A 12,030-nucleotide genomic window follows, 5' to 3' on the forward strand; every position below is an offset into this window, starting at 1 on the left:
CCTCATCTTATGACTGGAAGTTTGTGCCCTTCAACCAGCATCTGTTTTCCCTACTCCTGGGAACCACTGTTGTACCCTGCTTCTACGAGTGCTTCAGGGTTTTTTGGTTTTGAATTTTTGAGTATTCTTGTTGCTCTTTGCTTTATTTGCTTTATCTAATTACGTAATATTCTATGCAAGATTTGGTAGAAAGCAAGATTTGATATGTAGTCCTGGGTAAGAAATCGTAAAAGATGGATACACACACAAACACTCACCACACAGAATTAGTTTAAAAATCTTTTATCTGCATTCTCCAGTACGGTAGGTGGCACTAGTGAGATTTTCACATTCTTTGGTTTCATGTTTAATGTCTTTAATTGGCCATTGCTCCCTTTCTGCTGAGATACTTATCACTCTTCTAATTCACTCTGGTCAGGGAAAAGTGAGATTGATAGCTAGCCATAAACAATCCTGGGTGGGATTGGGGATGTCATTGTAAGGTGTGTTTTCTAATTTCAGATAACCTGTGTTTGTAATAGGATATTAGACGCATAGTGCAATCTGTCTCTAAAAATTCACTAAAAAGCCCAATCTTTTAGTAAATGGAAACTATATTTTACTTTATACTGAACAAAATTATTTTGAGAAAAACTAGAGTGCTACATCTTCATAGAAATATTACAGAGTTAGCTTGTGTTTCTATAGTGAACAGGATTGAAAACTCTGGAATTCATTATTTAACCTTTGAAATATATGAAGGATCAAAGAAAAGTTACATGTTAAAACAGAAGTTGTGTTTCCTCTAAAACTGGAAACAGCCAAGATAGGTTTTAGAATAGCCTAAAAATATGATTGATCAGAAGTAGTTTTCAGAATGAATAGTAATTGAAATCCTCCAAATTTATACTTTGGTTGTCACACTTAATATTGTTACTACCAGCATGTGAGACTTTTTATGTCTTAAGAAAATATGTTTAAAGCAAAATCATAACCTTGGAGTTTAATGAATCAGCATGTTGTGGTAGAAAACACTATTGACTTTAATTTTAGATTGTAGTTTCTTTTATAAAATGAGCAATTAGGCCTAGATAGTTTCTAAGTCAGCCATATAGAGATCAGTTAGATCAGGAGATTCTTTGATTTTTGTCATTAAAAATAAAAAAAGATTGATTGAAGAAATAAAATTTGTAAGATGTGTACTTCTTTACAGAAGTGAGTTGGGTATGAAAATAACTTTTAAGAAATTCAATAGTAATAGATTTTTTGTGTGTGTGCAAATTATAGGTTATAAAAATGGAGAAGATTTTGACAAAGGGAAAATAGTAGAGATGTGTTCTTTATTTTCTGTACTGTTCCAAGATGCTCAAAGGCTTATGCTGAGAAATAAAATGAGAGCTTAAAAGTTACTATTTTATTTTTTATTTTTTATTTATTTATTTATTTTTTCTATTTTATTTTTTAAGAAGATTTTTATTTTTAAGTAATCTCTACACCCAGCACGGGCCTCAAAGTCACAACACTGAGATCAAGAGTTGTATGCTCTTCCCGACCAAACTAACCAGGCGCTGCTTAAAAGTTATTTTCATACCCAACTCTGCTTCTCTCCCGATCCAGGACTTACAGGTGGTGATGTAAAAAGGTATAGTTTAACATTTAGTCTAAGCATGTGCTGGGTGTGTAATAACTAGAATTCGTTTTTTGTTTTTGTCTTTTCTGTTCTTACTATAAAGGCACTTTCAGACCTTATCTCATTTATATAGTATCTTTGTGAGATCCGTAACTCAGAGTTTTCCTCACTGTGCAGGTAGATTCAACTGTTGTTTTGTGGATATACTGGCAAGATTTATCCCTATTTGTGGTTTTAGAGTTTGAGCCTTGAAAGTCATCACAACTCAGTTTTTTGGTCTTATGTATAAAATGCAGTTAATAACACCTGTATCCTGTAATTCACATGCTAAGTATAGCATGATATGAAAAACATCAGCCAGGATTGCTGACCAGAGCCCCATTCTATAACCAAAGAGGCTAAATTTCTAGTTGTTGTTTTTTTTTTTTTTTTTTTTTTTTTTTTAGTTTGAAGATGTGCCTTTTATGGCACTTCACCGCATGAATTACTATGAATTGACATTCCAGCAAAACTCTACTCTGACCATCACCACTGCATTTCCCCTTCTCCTTTATAAAGAGATGTGCTAGAGGATGGGAGAGGGCCTTTTGGAGAGTAGCCAGTGAATGAAGTGGTAGCCACCCTCTCAACTTGTTCTCAGAAAAGTTTGAGGTGGGGTTTGAATTTCTTGTAAACTTTGTGAATGTGGAGGCTGGTTTCTTATTCTCTGGCTGGATCTTTGCTGTGCTGACTTGATTTTGATACTTTGGGAATGTGTCCAATGAGTTTGGGGGAAAGCATGCTGGGTACACATTGTACTTTCTTTTCCTTGTTTCCCGTTTAAAAAAATTTTTTTTTAATTTTTAATTTTTACTTGTTTCCCGTTTTAACCTGGGGGGAACTGGGTGTGTGGCTCTACAATATTGGATATAGAGGCTGGTGTATGCATCTGCTCTAGAGATTTCATAACACAGTAGCCTTGCTGGAGTAGCTCATGGGTTAGTATGCCTTGGAAGGAGATGGGATGTGAGTTCTCAGTGATCAGGTAAAGAGGACCCCCAGTGAGTCTCATGATTTATGTGAGGGAAGGAGTATGGACATTGGTGAAGATGTTAGAGTCATAGAGGCTTTCTGTGGGGACACTTAATCAGGTGGGAGTATGCAAAACACTGATGGAATCAGGTAGATACTGCTGGGGCAGAGGGAGCCAGTGTGAATCTGAACACTGCCTACCATGCATGTACTGCAGGGATCAGCAGGCACCACTGACTTCAGCCTGAGTCAGAGAAAGATCTCCGATTTTTAGGCCTGTATATTTAACTTGTCTAGTTGGCACTTCCTCTTGGATATCTCACAAGCATGTCAAACTGACATAAAAAACTTAAGTTCATGATCTCTTCTTCCACCCCAAACCTAGGGATATATTTCTTTTTTCTGAATGGGCCTCCACCTTGTCCCTTTCCTTCACACTAGCCACTGTCCAATGGATTAGCTCCTAAATCTTTCCAATCTGTCTACTTCTCTCATTTCTGCACTGCTACCATCCTAGTCCAAGCTGCCATTCTAACATACCTGGATTACAACTGCAACCTTTAGACAGGACTCTCTGCCTCCATCCAGTCCATTCTCCACATTACAGACAGAACAATACTTAAAAGCCACAAATACGTTTTCTCATTTCTTTAATTATAGCTCTTCAAAAGTTTCCCTTGGCTCTGAGCATTAAAATCTTCAACATGACCTTCAAATCTCGAGTGACTTGATTCATGCATACCTCATTTCATGCCGTTTTTCTCTCTCTGCCTCTGCCTCATTTAAACCAGCCTGCCTTCGTGTGTTCACATGTCTCCAGGCCTTCCCATGTTCGGATTCTTATGCTCAGAATGCTCATTCCTTCTTGCCCAGCACCTTCTCACCTGCCATATCCCTTTAACCTAGTTCCTTTTAATAGTAGATTTCAGGGGGCCCTGTCCTGGTGTTTCAGACTAGATCAGGTTTCCCTACAGTGTACTCTCATATTCTTCTCCATAGAAACACTTACTATAATTCAAGTCACATAATTGTATTTTTACTTTTTATCTGTTTCTGTTATCAGACACTGAGCTCCTTGTCTAGTTCCACTAGTTCAAGCTCTGCAGTTTTGTTTACCTTTCTGTCATCACTTGGTGCTGGAACTGGAACGTAGTAAATGCTCAGTAAATAGATGTTATTATTATTATTATTTTTACAGTAAAACACCGAGGTTTATTTATTTATATATTTTTTTACATTTTTAAATTTAAATTCAATTTGCCAACATACGGTATAACATCCAGTGCTCATTCCTAAAAGTAGTGAATAGATGTTAAATGGCTGTGTGAAGCAATGAAATTACATACACTTTTGTGGTGACAGTCTTCCCAGTTATGCGATATCCCTGTCCCCACAGTGATACTTAGCAGCCAGTCATATGCTAAAACTGGACAAAGACAGTGAGTAGGTAGATGGATGAATTCTGGGTTGGTAGAAGGGAATATCAGTTTATTTAAAGATTTAAAAAATGCTCAAAGGTGGTGGGCAGATGGATTAATCATAGGTTGGTATTGTTTAGGCACATGCAGTGGAATTTCACTGGAGTAAAGGAATTGGAGAGAGGAAATAAGTGGTTGGAGTAGTGGGCCATGGAAATTAAGCTGGATGGGGAAGGAAATGACTATTGGGTAAGCCCAGTAGATACAGAGAAAGTAGAGAAGCTAAGTGTTTGCAAATCTTCCTTGGATATGGTAGGAATGTTTAGATTCCCTGTGGATAGAAGGTGATAAGTTTATATTTTTAGAGTTATTTAGATACTCTAAATACATACTTGATTTTTACCTCCCTCATCTGTCAGATACTCAGATATTTTGAAGTCTTTCACTACTACTGCATTTTCTTCAATATCTCTTTCAGTTTCTAAGAATTTTTGTGTTAGACATTCTGTTGTCTTGTTCTCACTTGTATAAAGTATTATATGAGTTAATACTTTCATTTTAAGTTTAACATTTTCTCAGTATAAAAATGGTGGCACCATTGTCCATCTTAATGTTTTTCTTTGTGAATTCTATTTTGTGCAATATTAATATATAATCTCTCTTTTGTGTTGTTTGCTTAATTTGCCTGTAACCCTTTATAGTTCAAGTATTGAAATTGGCTTACAGAGAACATGAGATTTAGCACAAGGATAGGTTAAGAACTCACCTGTGCTTTTATAGGAATGGGCTTTGGTTACCTCACCATTGCCTAACATCATCCATCACCACACAGTCACTATTTTTTTTCGTTCTTATGATGAAAGCCTTTAAGATCTGTCTTGGCAACTTTCAAATATATAATACAGTATTATTAACTATAGTCACCATGCTGTACATTAATCCCAGGACTTAATTATTTTATAACAAGAAGTTTGTTCCTTTTTTTTTTCAAGGATTATATTTATTTGTGTATTTATTTGAGAGAGAGGGTGCACACTTGCCCATCAGCAGGGGGAGGAGGAGGGTCTAAGGGGAGCAAGGAGAAGGAGGGAGGGGTAAAGAATCTCAAGCAGACTCCCATCTGAGTGCAGGACTCTATCTCACGACCCTGAGATCATGACCTGAGCTAAAACCAGGAATTGGACGTTTAACCGACTGAGCCACCCAGGTGCCCTGTGAAGGTTGTACCTTTTTACTACCTTCACACATTTCTCCTACTCCCACTCCATTAATAACTATCCTTTCCTCTATCTATATCTGGTCGTCTGAGTCTTATTCTAGTTATTCTTTTCTGTTTCATTCACTGTAGGCTTACAATAAAATTTTGCTGATTAAATAATTTTTTAAATCTTTTTTTAAAATTTTTATTTATTTATGATAGTCACACAGAGAGAGTGAGAGAGGCAGAGACATAGGCAGAGGTAGAAGCAGGCTCCATGCACCGGGAGCCCGACGTGGGATTCGATCCCGGGTCTCCAGGATCGCGCCCTGGGCCAAAGGCAGGCACCAAACCGCTGTGCCACCCAGGGATCCCAATAATTTCTTTTATATTTATAACATTGTACAAGATAGCATTAATTGTTAAAGTTGTAGAGATAGATGAGTTTCATTTTAGTCTATTTAGTCTATTTAACATGACACTTAATTGATGATTTCCTGGTTGACAAATCTTTGTTTCTTAAACCTGGTTCTCATATTTTACTCAGGAGAGCATAGATTATTTTTCTTTTGTTTTTTTTTGGAAGAACTTTTAATAACTTGATCTCATAGGTACCATGTCATAACTGTTACTGGGGTTAGTCAAACCTGATTTATCTGAGTTAAAAGCCTAGTTCTGGGGATCCCTGGGTGGCTCAGCGGTTTAGTGCCGCCTTCAGCCCAGGGCATGATCCTGGAGTCCCGGGATCGAGTGCCACGTCGGGCTCCCTGCATGGAGCCTGCTTCTCCCTCTGCTGTTTCTCTGCCTCTTTCTCTCTCTGTCTCTCATGAATAAATAGAGAAAAAAAAGGCTAGTTCTTAGGAGTAAACATCATGCCATTTTATACCATACTTCATTCTTATTTATGTATGTATGTATATATGTGTAAGCATAACATTTTAAAAATGTTATATTAGTTTAAGCTGCACAATATAATGATTCAGCAGTTCCTTACGTCACATGGTGCTCATCATGACAAGTGTATTCCTTAATCCCTAACACTTATTTAACCCAACCCCACATCCCTTCCCCTCTGGTAACCATCAGTTTTCCGTAATTAAGAGTCTGTTTCTTGGTTTCTCTCTTTCCTCCTTTGTTCCTTTGTTTTGTTTCTTATGAGTGAAATCATGTGGTATTTGTTTTTCTCTGACATATTTCACTTAGCATTATATTCTCTATGTCCATCTATATCATTGCAAATGGCAAGATTTCATCCTTTTTATGGCTGACTAATATTTCATTGTATGTATATACCACATCTTCTTTATCCTTTCATCAACTGATGAGACACTTGGGGGGGGGGCTTCCATATCATTGCTATTGTAAATAATGCTGCTATAAATGTAGGGGTGCATGTATTCCATTGCAGTAGTGATTTTGTATTCTTTGGGTAAATACCCAGTAGTTTAATTTCTGGATAGTTGGGTAGTTCTATTTTTAACTTTTTTTTTAAGATTTTATTTATTTATTTTTTTAAAGATTTTATTTATTCATGAGAGACAGAGAAAGAGGCAGAGACAAAGGCAGAGGGAGAAGCAGGCTCCATGCAAGGAGCCTGACGCGGGACTTGATCCCGGGACTCCAGGATCACGCCCTGGGCTGAAGGCGATGCTAAACCACTGGGCCACCAGGGCTGCCCTATTTTTAACTTCTTGAGGAACTTCTATAGTGTTTTCCACAATGGCTGCACAAGTTTGCGTTCCTACCAACAGAGTAAGAAGGTTTCTTTTTCTCCACATCCTCACCAGTACCTGTTGTTTCCTGTGTTGTTGATTTTAACCATTATGACAGGTGTGAGGTGATATTTAACTGTAGTTTTGATTTGCATTTCCCTGATGGTAAATGATAATGAACATCTTTTCATGTGTGTGTTGGCTATCTGTATGTCTTCTTTGGAGAAATGTCTGTTCATGTCTTCTGTCCATTTTTAAACTGGATTATTTGTTTTCTGGGTGTTGAGTTGTAGAAGTTCTTTATATACTTTGGATATTAACCCTTTATTGGTTATGTAATTCACCAATGTCTTCTCCCATCCCATAGGTTGCCTTTTAATTTTGTTGATTGTTTCCTTTGTTGTGCAGAATCTTTATTTTTGGTGTAGTCTCACTAGTTTATTTTTGCTTTTGTTTCTCTTGCTTTGGGGGATCTATCTAGAAAAAGTTGCTATGGCATATTTCAAAGAGGTTACTGCTTGTGTTCTCTTCTAAGATTTTTAGAGTTTCAGGTCTCACATTTAGGACTTTAATCTATTTTGAATTTATTTTTGTATATGGTCCAAGAGAATGGTTCAGTTTTCCCAACATTTGTTTGAGGAAACTGTCCTTTTTCCCTTTGGACACTCTTTTTTTGCCTTTTACTGATGTGGATACCTTTTGTTTTTTGTTGTTGTTTGATTGCTGTGGCTAGGAATTTTTCAGGATTATGTTGAATAAATATAGTGAGAGTAGACATCCTGTCTTGTTCCTGACCTTAGGGGAAAAGCACTCAGTTTTTCCCCATTGAGGATGATGTTAACTGTGGGGTTTTCATATATAACTTTTATTATATTGAGGTACACTCCTTCTAAACCTATTTTGTTGAGGATTTTTATCAATAATGGATGTTGTACTTTATCAAATGCTCTTTCTGCGTCTCTTGAAATGGTCATATGGTTCTTACTCTTTCTCTTTTTGGTGTGATAATGTGTTACATTGTTTGATTTGTAAATATTGAACCACCCTTACAACACAGGAATAAATCCCACCTGATTGTGGTGAATTATTTTTTTAATGTATTCTTGAATTTGGTTTCCTAGCATTTAATTGAGGATTTTTGCATCTATGTTCATCAGGGATATTGGCTTGTAGTTCTTTATTTTTTAGTTGTGTCTTTATCCAGTTTTGGTGTCAGAATAATGCTGGTATCATAGAATGATTTTCGGAAACTTTCTTTCCTTTTCTTTTTTTTGGAATAGTTTGAGAAGAATAATTTTTAACTTTTCGTTGTATTTGGTAGAATTCACCTGTAAAGCCATCTGGTCCGGGGCTTTTGTTTGTGGGGAGTATGTTTGTTTTAATTTTTATTATTGATTCAATTTCTTTGCAGGTCATCAGGCTGTTCACATTTTCTATTTCTTCCTGTTTCAGTTTTGCTAGTTTATATGTTTCTAGGGATTTATCCACTTCTAGGTTGTCCAGTTTGTTGGCATATAGTTTTTCATAATACTCTTAGTTTTTTGTATTTCTGTGGTGTTGGTTGTTATTTTTCCTTTCTCATTTGTAATTTATTTTAGTCCTTTTACTTTTTTTTTTTTCCCCGATAAGCCTGGTTAGAAGTTTGTCAATTTTATTGATCTTTTCAAAGAACCAGCTCCTGGTTTCATTGATCTGTTCTTTTTTTTTTTTTAGTTTCTGTATCATTTATTTCTGATGTAATCTTTATTTCCTTCCTTGTAATTGTTTCTTTGGATTTTGTTTGTTCTTTTCCTAGCTTCCTTAGGATGTAAGGTTAGATGGTTTATTTGAGATTTTTCTTGCTTCTTGAGGTAGGCCTGTATTGCTCTAAACATTTCTCAGAACTACTTGTGCTGGTGAGAATGGACATCCCTGTCGTGTTTGATCTTAGGGGAAAGGCTCTCCGTTTTTTCCCCTTGAGAATGATACTTGCTGTGGGTTTTTCATAAATGGCTTTTAGGATATTGAGGAATGTTCCCTCTATCCCTACACTCTGAAGAGTTTGATCAGGAATGGATGCTGTATTTTGTGAAATGCTTTCTCTGCATCTATTGAGAGGATCATATGGTTCTTGTTTTTTCTCTTGTTGATTGATCTATCATGTTGATTGTTTTACGAATGTTGAACCACCCTTGCATCTCGGGGATAAATCCCACTTGGTCATGGTGAATAATCCTCTTAATGTGTTGTTGGATCCTATTAACCAGTATCTTGGTGAGAAGTTTTGCATCTGTGTTCATCAGGGATATTGGTCTATAATTCTCCTTTTTGGTGGGGTCTTTGGTTTTGGAATCAAGGTAATGCTGGCCTCGTAAAACGAGTTTGGAAGTATTCCCTCCATTTCTATCCTTTGAAACAGCTTTAGCAGAATAGGTATTATTTCTTCTTTAAACCTTTGACAGAATTCCCCTAGGAAGCCATCTGGCCCTGGACTTTTGAATCTTGGGAGGTTTTCGATGACTGCTTCAATTTGCTGCTGGTTATTAGCCTGTTCAAGTTTTCTATTTCTTCCTGTTCCAGTTTTGATAATTTGTGGCTTTCCAGAAATGCATCCATTTCTTCTAGATTGCCTAATTTATTGGTGTATAGCTGCTCATGATACTTTAAAAAAATCATTTGTATTTCCTTGGTATTGGTTGTGATCTCTCCTCTCATTCGTGATTTTATTAATTTGAGTCTTTTTTCTTTTTAATAAGGCTGGGTAGGGGTTTATCTTTTTTGGGGGGTGGGGTTTAACTATCTTATTAATTTTTTCAAAGAATCAGCTCCTGGTTTTGTTGCTCTGTTCTACAGTTCTTCTGGTCTCTATTTCATTGAATTCTGCTTGAATCTTTATTATCTTTTTTCTTCTGCTTGGTGTAGGTTTTATTTGCTGTTCTTTCTCCAGTTCCTTTAGGTGTGAAGTTAGCTTGTGTATTTGAGTTTTTTTCCAATTTTTTTTAGGAAGGCTTGTATTGCAATGTATTTCCCTCTTAGGACTGCTTTTGCTGTATCCCAAAGATTTTGAATGGTTGTATCTTCATTTTCATTAGTTTCCATGATCCTTTTAATTCTTCTCTAATTTCCTGGTTGACCCATTCCTCTTTTAGTAGGATGCTCCTTAACCTCCATGTGTTTGAGTTTCTTCCAGATTTCTTCCTGTGATTGAGTTCTAGTTGTAAAGCATTGTGATCTGAAAATATGCAGAGGTCAATCCCAATCTTTTGGTATCAGTTGAGACCTGATTTGTGACCCAGTATGTGGTTTATTCTGGAGAAAGTTCCATGTGCACTTGAGAAGAATGTGTATTCAGTTGCGTTTATTTATTTATTTATTTATTTTATTTTTTTCATTTTTTTTTTTTTAGTTGCGTTTAGATGGAAAGTTCTGTATATATCTGTGCAATCTGTTTGGTCCAGTGTATCATTCAAGGCCCTTGTTTCTTTGGTAATGTTCTGCTTAGAAGATCTGTCATTGGCTGCGAGTGCTGTGTTGAAGTCTCCTACTATTAGTGTATTATTACCTATCTATCTTTTGACTTTGGTTATTAATTGATTTATATACTTGGCAGCTCCCACATTAGGGGCATAAATATTCATGATTGTTAGGTCTTCTTGTTGGATAGACCCTTTAAGTATGATATAGTGTCCCTCTTCATCTCTTACTACAGTCTTTGGGATAAACTCTAATTTACCTGATATGAGAATTGCTACCCTAGCTTTCTTTTGAGGACCATTTGAATGGTAAATGTTTCTCCACCCTTTCATTTTCAGGCTGGAGGTGTCCTTAGGTCTAAAATGAGTCTCTTGTATATAGCAAATAGATGGGTCTTGCTTTTTTATCCTGTCTGAAACCCTGTGTCTTTTGATGGGATCATTTAGCCCATTCATGTTCCAGAATAACTATCGAAAGATATGAATTTAGTGTCATCGTATTACCTCTTCAGTCCTGGTTTTTGTGGATTGTTTCTCTGGGCTCCCTGTTTCTTTTACAGAGTCCCCTGTAATATTTCTTGCAGAGCTGGTTTGGTGGTCACATATTCTTTCAGTTTCTGCCCATCCTGGAAGCTCTTTATCTCTCCTTCTATTCTGAATGATAGCCTTGCTGGATAAAGTATTCTTGGCTGCAGGTTCTTCTCATTTAGGAGTCTGAATAGATCATGCCAGCCCTTTCTGGCCTGCCAGGTCTCTGTGGAGAGGTCTGATATTTCTCTCCATATAAATTAAGATTCTCTTGTCTCAAGCTGCTTCAAGAATTTTCTCTTTATCTTTGGAATTTACAAGTTTCACTATTATTTTATTTTATTTTTTTTTAATTTTTATTTATTTATGATAGTCACACCACAGAGAGAGAGAGAGAGGCAGAGGGAGAAGCAGGCTCCATGCACTGGGAGCCCGACGTGGGATTCGATCCCGGGTCTCCAGGATCGCGCCCTGGGCCAAAGGCAGGCGCCGAACCGCTGCGCCACCCAGGGATCCCCAAGTTTCACTATTAAATGTCAAAGTGTTGAATGGTTTATTGATTTTTTGGGGGAGGGGTTCTCTCTGTCTCTTGGATCTGAATGCCTGTTTCCCTCTCCAGATTTGAAAGTTCTCAGCTATGATTTGTTCAAATATAATTTGAGGTCCTCTCTCTCTCTGCCTCTTCTGGAACCCCAATTAGATGTATAGTCTTCCTTCTCAAGCTATCATTTATTTCTCTAAGCCTTTCCTCATGGGATCTTAACTGTTTTTCTCTTTTTTCCTCAACTTCCTTCTTTTCCATCAACTTGTCTTTTATGTCAGTCACTCTCTCCTCCACCTCATTAGTCTTAGCAGTTAGAACATCCAGTTTGGATTGCATCTCATTTAATCTGTTTTTAATTTCAGCCTGAGTAGATCTCAATTTTCCAGTAAGGATGTATCTAGAGTCCTTTACGCTTTTTTTCCAGAGCCACAAGTAGCTTTATAATTGTACTTCTGAATTTAATTTTTTGACCTCCTATGTAAATCCTAATTTTGTAACTCTGGCAGAGAGTCTTATTTCCAATTCTTTCTTTTGTAGTGACTTCTTCCTTTTAGTTAT

At 36.7% G+C, this 12,030-nt stretch overlaps 1 protein-coding gene across 13 annotated transcripts in view; it reads left to right on the forward strand.

The window, feature by feature from the left end:
- The window catches only part of SCAPER (S-phase cyclin A associated protein in the ER), a 435,057-nt gene that overhangs the window by 38,701 nt on the left and 384,326 nt on the right, over positions 1-12,030 (forward strand). The window lies entirely within an intron of this gene.

The sequence above is a fragment of the Canis lupus genome, chromosome 30, assembly GCF_003254725.2.
Source record: "Canis lupus dingo isolate Sandy chromosome 30, ASM325472v2, whole genome shotgun sequence".
In the NCBI taxonomy this organism is placed as follows: domain Eukaryota; kingdom Metazoa; phylum Chordata; class Mammalia; order Carnivora; family Canidae; genus Canis; species Canis lupus.